The sequence below is a fragment of the Anser anser genome (genome assembly GCF_964211835.1).
Source record: "Anser anser genome assembly, chromosome: 1".
Classification (NCBI taxonomy): domain Eukaryota; kingdom Metazoa; phylum Chordata; class Aves; order Anseriformes; family Anatidae; genus Anser; species Anser anser.
The window spans coordinates 49,807,786-49,820,038 of record NC_139720.1 but is presented as its reverse complement, the minus strand read 5'-3'; the positions used below and the strand labels follow the sequence as shown (position 1 = coordinate 49,820,038).

Below are 12,253 nucleotides of genomic sequence, written 5' to 3'. Positions count from 1 at the left end.
AAATTTAAGATACAGTTCTTACTTCCCATACTTGTATCTTAATCATCTGCATGTAAACTGTTCTGGCAGGCTGGGAAATAAGGATAATTTCTCATTGTGCTGAAGACATCTGGTTCAGAAGCTCACAGAGACACTGAGCAAGCAAAAAGAGTCAAAACTCTGTAGCTCAGTGATTCATGCGTTGTCTTGAAGAAGGGCACCTGCTTTCCAGGGATTTCAACTGTATTTTACACTTTTTACATTGTGTGTATTTTGTTTTAAGTGAAATGATTAAAAGCTTCTTTTGTTGAGGTGAGGGTAAATATTTGATTTGATTTTCTGGGGTTGGAAAAGTCCCCTATGTCTGAATCACATTTCTGGTACAAGCTCATCACAATCTGGGAAATCTGCAGGAGTGCTGAGTGGAATTTTCCATAAACTGGTGCCACAATAATGTGCAACTGTGTAAAGTTCAGTTTGCAAAAATGCAGGAAAAATATCAGAAGTTCTGTAGATATTATGCAGGACTATCTCCTGCAAATACTCTTGGTTAAATTAATGTCATACTGATTTCTAGTAGTAAAGGTGTTATGCCAATTTCTAGGAAGAACTATTTGATAATGTAGGATCACCTGTAAACTGGAAATTATTCATTTTTATTACTCTTTTTATTTCAGGAAATTTAATTAATGGAAGTTTATGTAAGTTGAAAAAAAATGTTTACAGAGCCACACATTGAAGAGTAAAAGAGATAACAGTATATAACAAATTCATAAAGGTATCGTAGAAAAGTTAGACGGTGCCCTCTGATCACAAGATGAGATGAATTTTCTAGAGTAAAGAGCAGACTATGAAAGATATTTTGTAGCTGAAACATGCAAATAGGTGCATAGTGGGATTTTTCAGATGCTAAATACAAAAAACACCTGAGGAGGTTAGCTGACTCACTTGCATTGATTTCAAAGAGGGTAGAACTTCATTATCATCAGTGACATAGGAAGAATATCAAAAATGTAATTGAAATTTCACAAAATGTGCATATACAGGATATGTGTCATGGTGTGCATATGTATCATGGTGATGACAAAGAGATATTTTTTTCTTGATTACTTAGGTCTCTGAAATGCATGAGGTATGTGTTTTCAGAATGTTGATAGACATGAAATGCGTCATTTATCTTAGGCATGCTTTTGCATGGGTAAGCTTTATCATGAGGAAAAAGTGGGTGCAAGGAGCCTACTCCTTCCCTGCCCTGCTCCTTCAAGGCAGTGAAAGGTGTCCCACCATCAGTTAGCTGCCTATGGGTGTCTGGGCTCTAGAAGGAAACAAAGATTCATACCTTTGAAGAACCATTTCTAGCAGCCAACTGTTCTTACATACTGAGAGCTGGGTGTGAGACTGGGGCTCTGAGCAGCAGCCTGGCTCATGAAACAAAAATGCTAAGGTCAGACTTGGGCCTAGAGGAGGAGGCTCCAGGCATGTAACTATTGCATTCTAAAGCTCTGAGTTATCCAGCACTAGGGTATAGGGCAACATGGAGTGTCAGGAGATTAAATTTAACCGTAATTTTCTGAGGCTAGTGCGACTCACTGGTGAAGGTGCAGAATATTACAGACCTTTCACCATACAGCTCTAACAATTTCGATTGAAAAAAAAATATGAAATTGAGCATTTAATTTATAGCTGAATGGGGCATGGCACTAATCTGATATCAAGCAGAATGAGAATTAAGCTAATGGCAGTTTAAAACCAGACCCTGAATGAAGAAATACTGTCCCAAATTTAGGTGTTTCAGACTGCTTTAATTATGTTGGGTTCCTTATTTGATTTTCAAAGCAATTCATAAACAAAACAGATATATGAGCTCAGTCTACTCACATGTGAGCATCTGTTACTCTATGGCAAAACTATTCTCTGTTGCGTTTGCAACACAGAATCAACGGGAGCTTAAAGTTGCACATATGTATAAGCAGTATGCTGATCTGAAGTCATAACGAGAATTCCATTGTTTAACAAGAAGTTCTAAGTGTTTTTAAATATAACTTTAAAAATAATTTTAAGTAGAAAATTACTACTCAATGTTCAGTGACACACATAAGAGCAGCCAGAAATAGTATAATTGTACTTGTCATTTGCATAAAAATAATACTAAGAAAGAACGTGTTATGGTCAGAAAGATAGAACTGACAAGCCAATGAAAGCTGTAGGAAATAACATAATCCTTGTATTAAATATTTCTGGTTTGAGACAATGGATTTCTTAAAGAAAAGCTGAAAGCAATTCTTAACAGTTTTAAATCTGTAGAGTTCAAAAACTGGTGAGATATTGCTCTTTAAAATCTGTCTCTAACAAGCCACATAAAGAAAACTTTGCTGAAGTAGGTATTGACAAAAGCAGCTAAGGGAGTACTTAAAACTGGGAACACAAGCAAATCAGTTGGTCCAAACAATCTGCATCTTAAGGGAAATAGCAAATAAATTCACATAAACCACTGGTAGTGTAGTTTTTTAAAAATCATGAAAACTGAAGCAATACAGGAACACAGCAGAAAGAAAAATCTGGTATTAACTTTGTCTCCAATATTTAAGAAAAATGTCAGTCTGTTGTTCAAGATTTTTCCTAGTTCTTCCATTAATGGCTACAATGTTCTCAGTTGTATTCTCATATATTTTATCACAAAACATTGGATATCCACAAACAGCAAGACTTATGAAGTATTTTATAATAAGGATAAATGTTCCATCTACTACTTATTTTTACAGATAATTATAATATTGACTTTTGCAGTTGTGTTATTAACACTTCATCTTATTTCTTGACAACTTAACAGTTTATCATGCAAACAGCTACTATGCAAATATCATGTAGTACTCACTACTATGCGCATCTTCATTCAGTAACGTGATTGTTCATAGTACGGGGGAAACTCAAAGAAGTGGGCTCATGGCGGTTAATCCTGAAAGATTCTGAGTAATCTGGCTCTCACCCAGTAAAGCACCTAGGCACATATTTATAGTATCACTAATAGATTTTTTGTCAAGAGACATACTGAAATTAAAGGCTTTGATTAAAGCACATGATTAAAGGCTTTGCTGAAGCTACTCCAGGGTACTCAGGACCACCCATGCCTGATAATTCCATATGTTTGCTGGCATAGTTTTTCAGAATCTGGCCCATTTCTAATACCACTTTTTAACATCAATATTTAAAATAAAGTTTTATTAAAAAAAAAAAAAGTTTCTTTGCAGTTGTTTTGAAGCATGGCTGATAACAAGGTTGATCAGACAGCTGGAGCACCTCTGCTATGAAGACAGGTTGAGGGAGTTGGGGTTGCTTAGCCCAGAGAAGGCTCTGAGATCATATAGTGGCCTTCCAGTATCTAGAGGGGTCCTACAGAAAAGCTGGGGAAGGCTTTTTACAATGACATGTTGTGATAGGATGAGGGTTAATGGTTTAAAACTAAGAAAGGGTAGATTTAGATTAGATATAAGGAAGAAATTCTTCACTCAGCAGCACTGGAACAGGTTGCCCTGAGATGTTGTTGATGCCCCATCTCTGGAGGTTTTCAAGGCCAGGTTGGATGGGGCTTTGAGACATCTGGTCCAGTGGGGGGTGTTCCTGCCCATGGAAGGGGGGTTGGAACTAGATGATCTTTAAGGTCCCTTCCAACCCAAACCATTTTATGATTCTATGATATTTGTAGAACAGCTTATATTACAAAAGTATGTTACATTCACCTGTTCTTAGATAACCAAAAGCAAAGAAGAAAAATAAAGATAATTTCAACTAAGCAACATCATTTTCTTTCTTTTCTCTTTTGTTGCAGATTTATTCCCTCACTTCCCTAGGCTGTCCTGACCTAGACAATGTGAACAGACTATCTTGACTCAATTTTTGTCTTCCCTCTCATTTCTTGGGATGTCTTCTTTTTGTTGTTTCCAGTAAGGAGAACAACATGGAGATAGATACAATACCTGTGATGTGAAAGAGTGAATGAACACAAGGGAACTCAGCAAAACATTTCTACTGTGCATCTTGGACTCTGCCACAGTAGACCCCACTCATCCTAGTGATTTGTGAAAGAGGATGCTGTACTGGGTTTACGTGGCAAGGCTTTGGCATTGAGGGGGAGGGAGGTGTGTGTGCAGGGTGGCCTCTGTGAGCAGAGCCCAGCAGCTGCCCCATGTCAGATCAGAGCCAGCTCCAGCCAACTCCAAAAGGGACCCGCTGCTGGCCAAGAGCAATGCTGGTTGGACCTCTGGGGGAGGCAGACTGAAGAAAAGGAAAAAACCTGCTGTCCAATAGCAGCTGGGAGAGAGGAGTGAGAAAGCCCTGCAGACCCCAAAGTCAGTGCAGAAGAAGGGCAGGAGGTGCTCCAGGCACGCAGAAAAAGTTCCCCTGCAGCCTGTGAAGAGGCCGCTGGTGGAGCAAGCTGTCCCCCTGCAGCCCATGGGTCCCACAGCAGAGCAGTGAGAGTAGCATGGTGGGGTTTTATTTAGCTATCAGTGTGAAACCACCACAGGTGCTCCAGCTGGCTACTGAGAAAGCCTTCTGAGAAAGGGCTCATGCCAATGCCTGAGCAGCAGGGAAGCAGCAGGTGTCCTGTCAGCTCATCATACTGCTGTCAGGTGTATGTGGACCAATAGGAAGGACAGGCACCATATTTCCTACGGGACTTAACAATATTGAAGAGCCTGGAATGCTTAGAGAAGTTATTTAGTTCAAGCAAACTGCTTTATGTGCCACTTGTCTATTCTCTTTTATGTATCACACTAAAATTTCCAATTCTGTGAAGAGAGGGAAGGATTCTCACAGGAACGATTCTAACATGACAGAATGAGGAACAAATGGGTAGGCTGCTAAGGTAAGGATGGCACAGAAAGGATGTGCTTATTTTGTTGTGGAGACTGAAACAACTTCCAGTCACCCTGAAGAATGTGCTGAAAGGTCTTAGGAAAGACCCAACACTTCTCCCCTGAGCTCAAAATGCAATGTAGAGGCAGCCAGTCTAACTTTGCTGATTCTTCTTCTCAAAATAGATTAATTTACCATGATGCCATGAGAGTGTTTATTGGTGAAAGGACCTCAAACTTAGTCTTGTGGACATAAGGAAGATGAATTGAGTGCATAATGCTAAAGTAAAAACTGTTTGATGCTTTTCCCATAAGTAGTAATGGCAAATTAATCAGTAGATAATTATCTAGAGGGAATAATGTCTTCAATTATGTGATCATCAGTATGAATTGCTAGGTGTTTTTTCTTCTGTTTTCATAGGAGAACACGTGTATTCCAGCTGTCCAGTTTTCTAAGTGAATAGATGTGCATACAGGTAATTGATAACATTCACGATAAGGAATAACTCAGTTAAAGATAATCTAAGTGTGGAAGTCTGAAAGATAGATGTATTCATTACCTGCCTGCCTCCTGTTTTCTCCTTTAGTTTATTTGGATTATTTCTGAATTCAAACCAATAAATCACTTAACTTTTGGAGAAACTTCTGCAGTCTTGACATGAATTATATGAAGCACCTATCAAATTTTGCTGCTGACTTGATGTGACAAGTAAGTTCTAAGAACTCAAAACATTTTTTAATAACCAGTCAAAATCACTTACCAAAGCTATATATAAAAAAAAAACTACAGATGTTGCTTAGATTATTTATGCCTTTGTTCACAATGCTGTACGTAAGTAGCATTATTGTCATTAAATCTGACAGTTTTGAAGAAAACAACACTCTAAATGGGTACAATTAAGTGCTTTCTAGACATGAAGAAATATGGTTTGTGAAGTTCTTGTTTTTCTTACAAAGTAAATAGACAAGTGAGAAAAATCCTATAGCCTATGACAAAGAGATGGTTCAGCTGATTTTTATTCAGAATTCTTCACTGTAAGGCCTAGTTGATAGAAAAGGAACAACTATATGCATATATTTTACTATAATTAAGACTAGGTGCCAGACATGAATGTTGAAAAGGTTACGAGGCACTGTAAACTAAAATCACACCTGAGTAGTTCCTCTGGGTTCAGATAATGAATTCTCTTTTCTGAGTGAACAATTATCATATGGGTTTCTGTGCCTGTATGTGCATAGATGTTTCATGCTTTCAAACTGTTTCGCATTGGATGAATAAATAGCAGTACATTAATTCATTAAAAAAAAAAAGTTAACATTTCTATGAGTTAAAAATATACAAAACCTATACAGAAATTTGCCTGACTACATTATGTTTGGCAGTATGTATTTTAAAACCATCTTCTGTCAGGAAGAACTAAACAAAGAGAAAAGGCCAAGAAAAAAAAAGTGCAGTGCTTGTTACTGAATGTCTTCTGGTCTATGAAAGAATAATAGCATAAAATCAGAGGAAAAAAATGTGAAAAACAGGTAAAATATATATATATATTGTTTTGCTTGGATGACAGCAAATCTGGCGTGGGTTGAATGATTAGCTTATGAATTTCAGCTGGGGAATTTTTGTCCCCAAGCCAGTATTTCATCTACGTGAACAATGGCTTTCAACTTGAGACTGAAAAACCTAAGCATAGATGTACATGTAGCAGTCTATAACTAAGCTAGGTGAGCAAGCTAAGTGAGCCATTATAGCTGAAGGATATCTAGTCAGCACAGACAAGGGGAACCAGGGCGACAATTCACCTGAGCAGCTGAGGTCAAGATGGATAGCAGTCCATTGACAAGAAGTGGGATTCAGCTGCCTAAATAAATTCAGCTGATGACACTGCAGGTGCTACAGTATGTACCATGCTGTCTCCAGGCTGTTTCACAATTGTGCAGATTTCCTGTAAGCTCTGTTATATCAGGTTATATCTCTGCCTCAAATTTTCCTGGCATCCCAAATGGCACTAATGCTTGTGTTTAGGGAACTGAACCCTTCCCCAAATCTGCTGTGACTGAAGCTTGGACAAAGCTCACTGGATTATCACTAGTACATACGTACATGCATTCAGGTAATTTGGTCTGGAGCTAAAGTCATCACAGGCACCCCTAAATTGTTAGATATGTCACAGGGTAGGTGGAATTAGGACTAGAAAATTCTTAGTGTTGTCTTCCTTTCCCAAGAGCCCCAAGCACAGACAGTTGTGCAAAGGAGGTGACAGTCCAATCTATCTAGTTTCATAGAACTATTCAAAGAAAAAAGTAAGTCCAGGTGTAGATTTAGGGTAGACTAAGTCCACAAACTTGGCAGAAAGAAGAATCATGATTTCACTGTCAGAATCCTTCAAAGAATCACCTAATAATTATCATCAAAATTAAAAATAAAAGAATGATCAGACTTTGATAAAGAAGCCCAAAGTAATCTGACTGGTTTTGGTAGTCTAGTCTTGATGCTGTATAATATCCTACTGGAGATTTGCAACTATCTAGTTGTCAAAGCTGGATTCCAGTATGAAGCTGAAGAAATTAGAATGTGATTAATTTCTAGTACTTTCCTTCAATTTTAGAGCCACATGGTACAGAAATATTCCTATTAGTTTCTAGAATTTCTTGTTCAGGTGCTATTGAATTTAGCCAATATTTTAGTATAAGAGATGGAAATCATCTCACCAAGGTTTTGACCATATAAGCACTCATTTCTTCCCCTGAACTAATTTCTAGTTTCTGTAAATTGCCAATGAAAAGAGTGATTCATCTCATTTTAAGGTAGGCATCAAACAGAAATTACAATTAGGGAAAACATCTCACTCTGTAAGTCACAATGATGAGATCACTGAAACCTCCATAATTTCATGACTCCCCAGTCCATCTTGTAATGCTGTGGAGCAGCGCTGTGTTAATCTTTCAGGAACTTTGAAGAAAATATGCTCAGGGCTTGACTCGCTGCATGTCATGCAGATTTCCCTTGGGCATATCTGCAGAGATTTGTGTGTGCTGCATCAACTGCTGTGCCTCAGGAGCCATTTCTGTCTAGCAGGACCCAATGCGCACCCCAGGCTTGCTGTGAAGGTTTCATCTGCTGGTGTATGGGTCCAGCTTTGCATTTCATAGTCATTGTTCCTTTCTGAAGACACAGTTACTAATCTTTCTACACTAATCTTTTGCACAGTAGATGAGTAAATTTTATGCTCAATAAACATAGCACATCATTTAAACAGTCCCCGAAAGGCTGAGTGATACTGAGTACACTAGATATAGTTTGTCTGTCTAGACATTTTTATAGAAGGCTGACTTAACAGGTCAATGGTAAATGTAATGGAAATATTTTTAGCAGAAATTACTTCAATTTCTTTCCTCCACTGAAAAAAAAAAAGCCTACTTTGCCAATGAACACACACTCATTTGAGTCTCATACCCATTTCATCGTTGACAAAATATCTTTGTCTTTGAGAAAGTGTAAAGAAATTAGTAGTGAGCCTGAATTTACAGATGCTGTTACTACCGGTCAGGAAGTCCTAAAGATTTAAGCTGGGAACATCAAAATTCACATTCTGAAAATTAACAGTGACTGTTCAAAACTGCTCTCTGAACAGTATATTCTGTTGCATGGTTCATGTCTCAGTAACAGAAGCAAACAAACAAAACAAACAACAACAACAAACCACATAATCCTGGCTATTATCAGAAGCAGCAGAAAGCTGGTGGCATAGAAGGTGTGAGGGACAGAAATGAAACCTGAGGTCATGAGAAGCCCATTCTCCTAAGCAGCATATGAAGCACTTCCAAAAATTGTCACTTTTAGGAACCGGACTCATGTTTTTAGGACTAAGGCTTACATTGCGAGAAAACAGATATTACTAAGTATCACAGAAATCAGACACTCATTCTTTATTTTTTATTTATTTTTACTGCACTCTTATCTCTTTCCTGAAAGGAGTACTTCATTCTAGCAGGAGCCAAATGAGAAATTCAATGTGTGCGTAGATCTGCTTTCAGTGGGACTACACATTACTAAATGAAACATTGGAGCCGAAGTGTTATGCTTGATTTGGGCTAAAATGCTCACCACCTTTGACAATGACTCAGCAAAACAGTTAAACGTGCAGTTCTCAGCTTTTATTTCCCCTCACCTGAATGAGACATTAGTTATAGGAAGGTATGAATATCATAAAAAGAATTAAACATACACATTACTGTTTTGCTGGATGAAGACCAAAATGCCTTCTCTTAAATTATTTATAATAATCCCTAATCCTGTATCTTTGCAGTTTAAGGGGGTTCTGGCTTTCAGCTGCACTCCTTTTCCTATCCAAATGACTTCCAAAATTCAGTTCTACTCTTTGGGCTAAAATAAATGCTTGTAAGAATACTGTAATTAAACACAATTGCAAAGATGTGCACACTCAATGCTGCATAACCATAATCCCTGTACATTTTTACTGTTGTTGTTCTTTCCTCATCATCTATAATTTTCCTGGCTTATTGTTTACGGTCCTTAGTTATCAAATCAGTTTTGAGTGACCCTAGTAAACTCTTTGTAGTTTTGTTGCTGTTGCAGAGGGTCCACTGCACTTCTCTGACATGTAAACAAATACAAACTCAGCAAGGTGGGAAGATTCAGTAATCTGTAGAAACAGTTTTGAATCACAATTTCCATTTGCTTTGCCAGCTTTTACTTAGGGCATTATTTATAAAATAGCCTAAGCAGACACACAAAAACAAACAAACAAAAAGTGACCCAACCTAAATGCTCCCAGTCCATAATGAAATTGGTGATGAATTTGTGGGGATAATCATACAAAATCACGGCTACATTTGGCCTGTTAATATTAGGAGATGTTGGCCTCTAGAAGAGCTGCACTTTAAACTTCATAAACATAAATAGTTTCTAGAATGTTTTGTGAAATATCTGTATGTGCTTTTTAAAAGAATTTCATTGTTAAATCTGCAAGTCGGTTGACTAAGTTTTTTGTTTGTTTGTTTGTTACAAAAATATAGTATTTTCATGTGAAATCCTTTAATGCTGTCCAGCAGAATTATTTTTAAAATGTACACTGCAATTTTACTTTAGCTGTTACTGTAAGCAGTTCTTTTCACCTGTTGTCAAGCAGCACCAAGTTGTGGATCTCTTAGGAGCCATTCAACCAGAAGATAAATGGAATGAAGAGTAAATGGTATGTATGAAATGTAGAGTATGACAGTCAAAACCATATTAATCACTTCAGAAACCTGATATACTTATTGGAAACAGCAATCATGGTGAAAAACATGGTCAAATTAGCAGGTTAAATAGTGGCTAAAAAGTTATAAAAATGCTGTGCTGAGTCCTTTATAGCAATGCTGCCATGCAGCTCTTAACTAATATGATGTTTGGTTTATTTATCCCAGGTAAGAATCAAGCTTAAGCCAAGTCTTTAACTGATGCTTTGCATGATCCAGGGAATGTTCGTGCTCTACAAGATAAGGCAGTAACCTGTCATATGAGGAGGAAGCTAGTTTTCCTAGGCTCCAAAAATAGTTGGAAGACCTCGTTTTCTCAGACTCCAATGGATAGATGGGCTTCTCCAAAGAGAGATTCAGAACATGCACCTTGGTTTCTGCACTGAATCATCCTCTCAAGGAGCTCTTTTCTGGTTATCTGACTTGTCCAGAGAGAGGAGAAGAAACTGGGATGTGTGCAATTATGTGATGAAACCATCCCAACAGTCCTAATTCTAACCCTCTGGGGCTCAGAAGAATATCGTACATCACAGTGGAGAGAAGGAGAAAGTAGGAATAACTGCTCATAGTCATTTATGAACTTCTTGACAAGCAGAAAGGAGGGAGGGAAAAAGGAGAAAAGCACCAATTCTTTGTCTACAGATAAGAGCAGCTTCCATTAATAGGAGCTTTGTGAAATGTTCTTTTTGGCAAGGATTCAATTACATTATTTCTTTGGTTTTACTTCTCATGGGCTCATTGTCAACTGTGGTGGGCTTTGGTGTTCCTTTTTTTCATTTGTTTGTTTTTGTTCTGGATTTTTTGTATAATGTATAATCCTAATTAAACCACATAAATCCCACTGTTAATTAGATCTCAGGACCTCACACTCAGATTTGCTCAAAAGAGGCTCAAAATGGGAAGAGTGAGTAATAACAGATCAGGACTGTGGTACATAGTACTGTTTGGGACAGGCTGCCACCCGCTGATCGCTGACTAGTCTCCAAATCTGGAAGTGCAGATGTGCATACCAAACATGATTAGAAAAATCAGAACCAGAGGGAAAGGAAAAAGGAAATAAAAATGAAACTTATCAATAGCAAAGAGAAGGAAAGCACTCTACATACCCTACTGGGGAATCTGAAATTACTAAACTTTTAGGATTACATTAAATTTGTACGTATTACTACTCCTTTTTTATTCGAGAAGTTTTAGGGCTTGCTCTTGCTTTTTCATGCTGTATAAGAGAATGCATGGCTGCATAGTTTGCATACATGCACCCTGCTTTATACTGGAATGCACAGTAACTACTTTTCTTAAGCTGGTGCCATGTGAGACAGCAACAGTTTAAAAAAAAAAAAAAGAATTAATAACCTTTCCCAATTGCCTTTTGTCATCTATCAAGTTATGATAGATACTGTATGCTAACAGATACACAAATATTTCTAAAGCACTTTTGGAAAACAAAAAAAAAAAAATCTGGAACTATGGGAAAAGGAACTATTTTCTTGTATGTCTCATTCAATTATGACAAAATTTTTAAATCATTATTCTGAAGGGATATTTCCAGAGAAGCTCCTTAGCAAAAGTAAGCATGCAGATATTGCCTCTGGCTTTGAATCATATACTCAAAATTTTGCCTCCTCTGCTTACATCACGTGCCAGAAAACACTTTACTGAAACCAGCAGGATGACTCATGAATTAAATACTTTCTCAGTATGAGTAGAAGTAGCTCTTGATCTTTACTTAAACTGTTTTTGTTTACCCAGACAGACCATTATTTCTTTAGTCTTCAGTTAGCATCAATTAATCTATCAAAACTTCTGCCTTAAGAACTCCAGTGAAAATCATTGCTAATGCATGATCTTGTACGTACTTTCATTTAACTTATACAAGTAGTCCTACTGGCTTCAGTGGAGCTACTCACATCAGGTTGTGAGGATATGTATGTCACTAGAATTAGTCTAATCGTAGGAGATTTAACAGAGAATGAACTGGTGGTGCGGGGTGAGGAGGAAGGGGGAGGGAAGGAGGCAAACTGACACTCGTGCTCATGAGCAACAGGGAGGAAGAGTGCACCTACCAGAGTAGTGAGGAATGCTCCTCAACCCTCCAAAAATGTCCTATGAAAGGAGGAAAGCTACACAGTTGAAAACCCAAGTGAAATGCCTCTACACAAACA

General features: G+C 37.7%; 1 long non-coding RNA gene across 2 annotated transcripts; it reads left to right on the top strand.

The window, feature by feature from the left end:
• Positions 1–4,123: 4,123 nt before the first annotated feature.
• On the top strand, positions 4,124–12,011 carry LOC310888848. 2 transcript variants are annotated; one of them, XR_014576214.1, is made up of 5 exons: positions 4,124–4,843; positions 5,254–5,308; positions 5,420–5,541; positions 9,980–10,045; positions 10,260–12,011. It is a non-coding gene; the product is annotated as an uncharacterized lncRNA (long non-coding RNA). The 2 variants fall into 2 exon arrangements; XR_014576215.1 differs by having other exon boundaries at positions 4,127–4,843; positions 9,983–10,045.
• Positions 12,012–12,253: the final 242 nt, after the last annotated feature.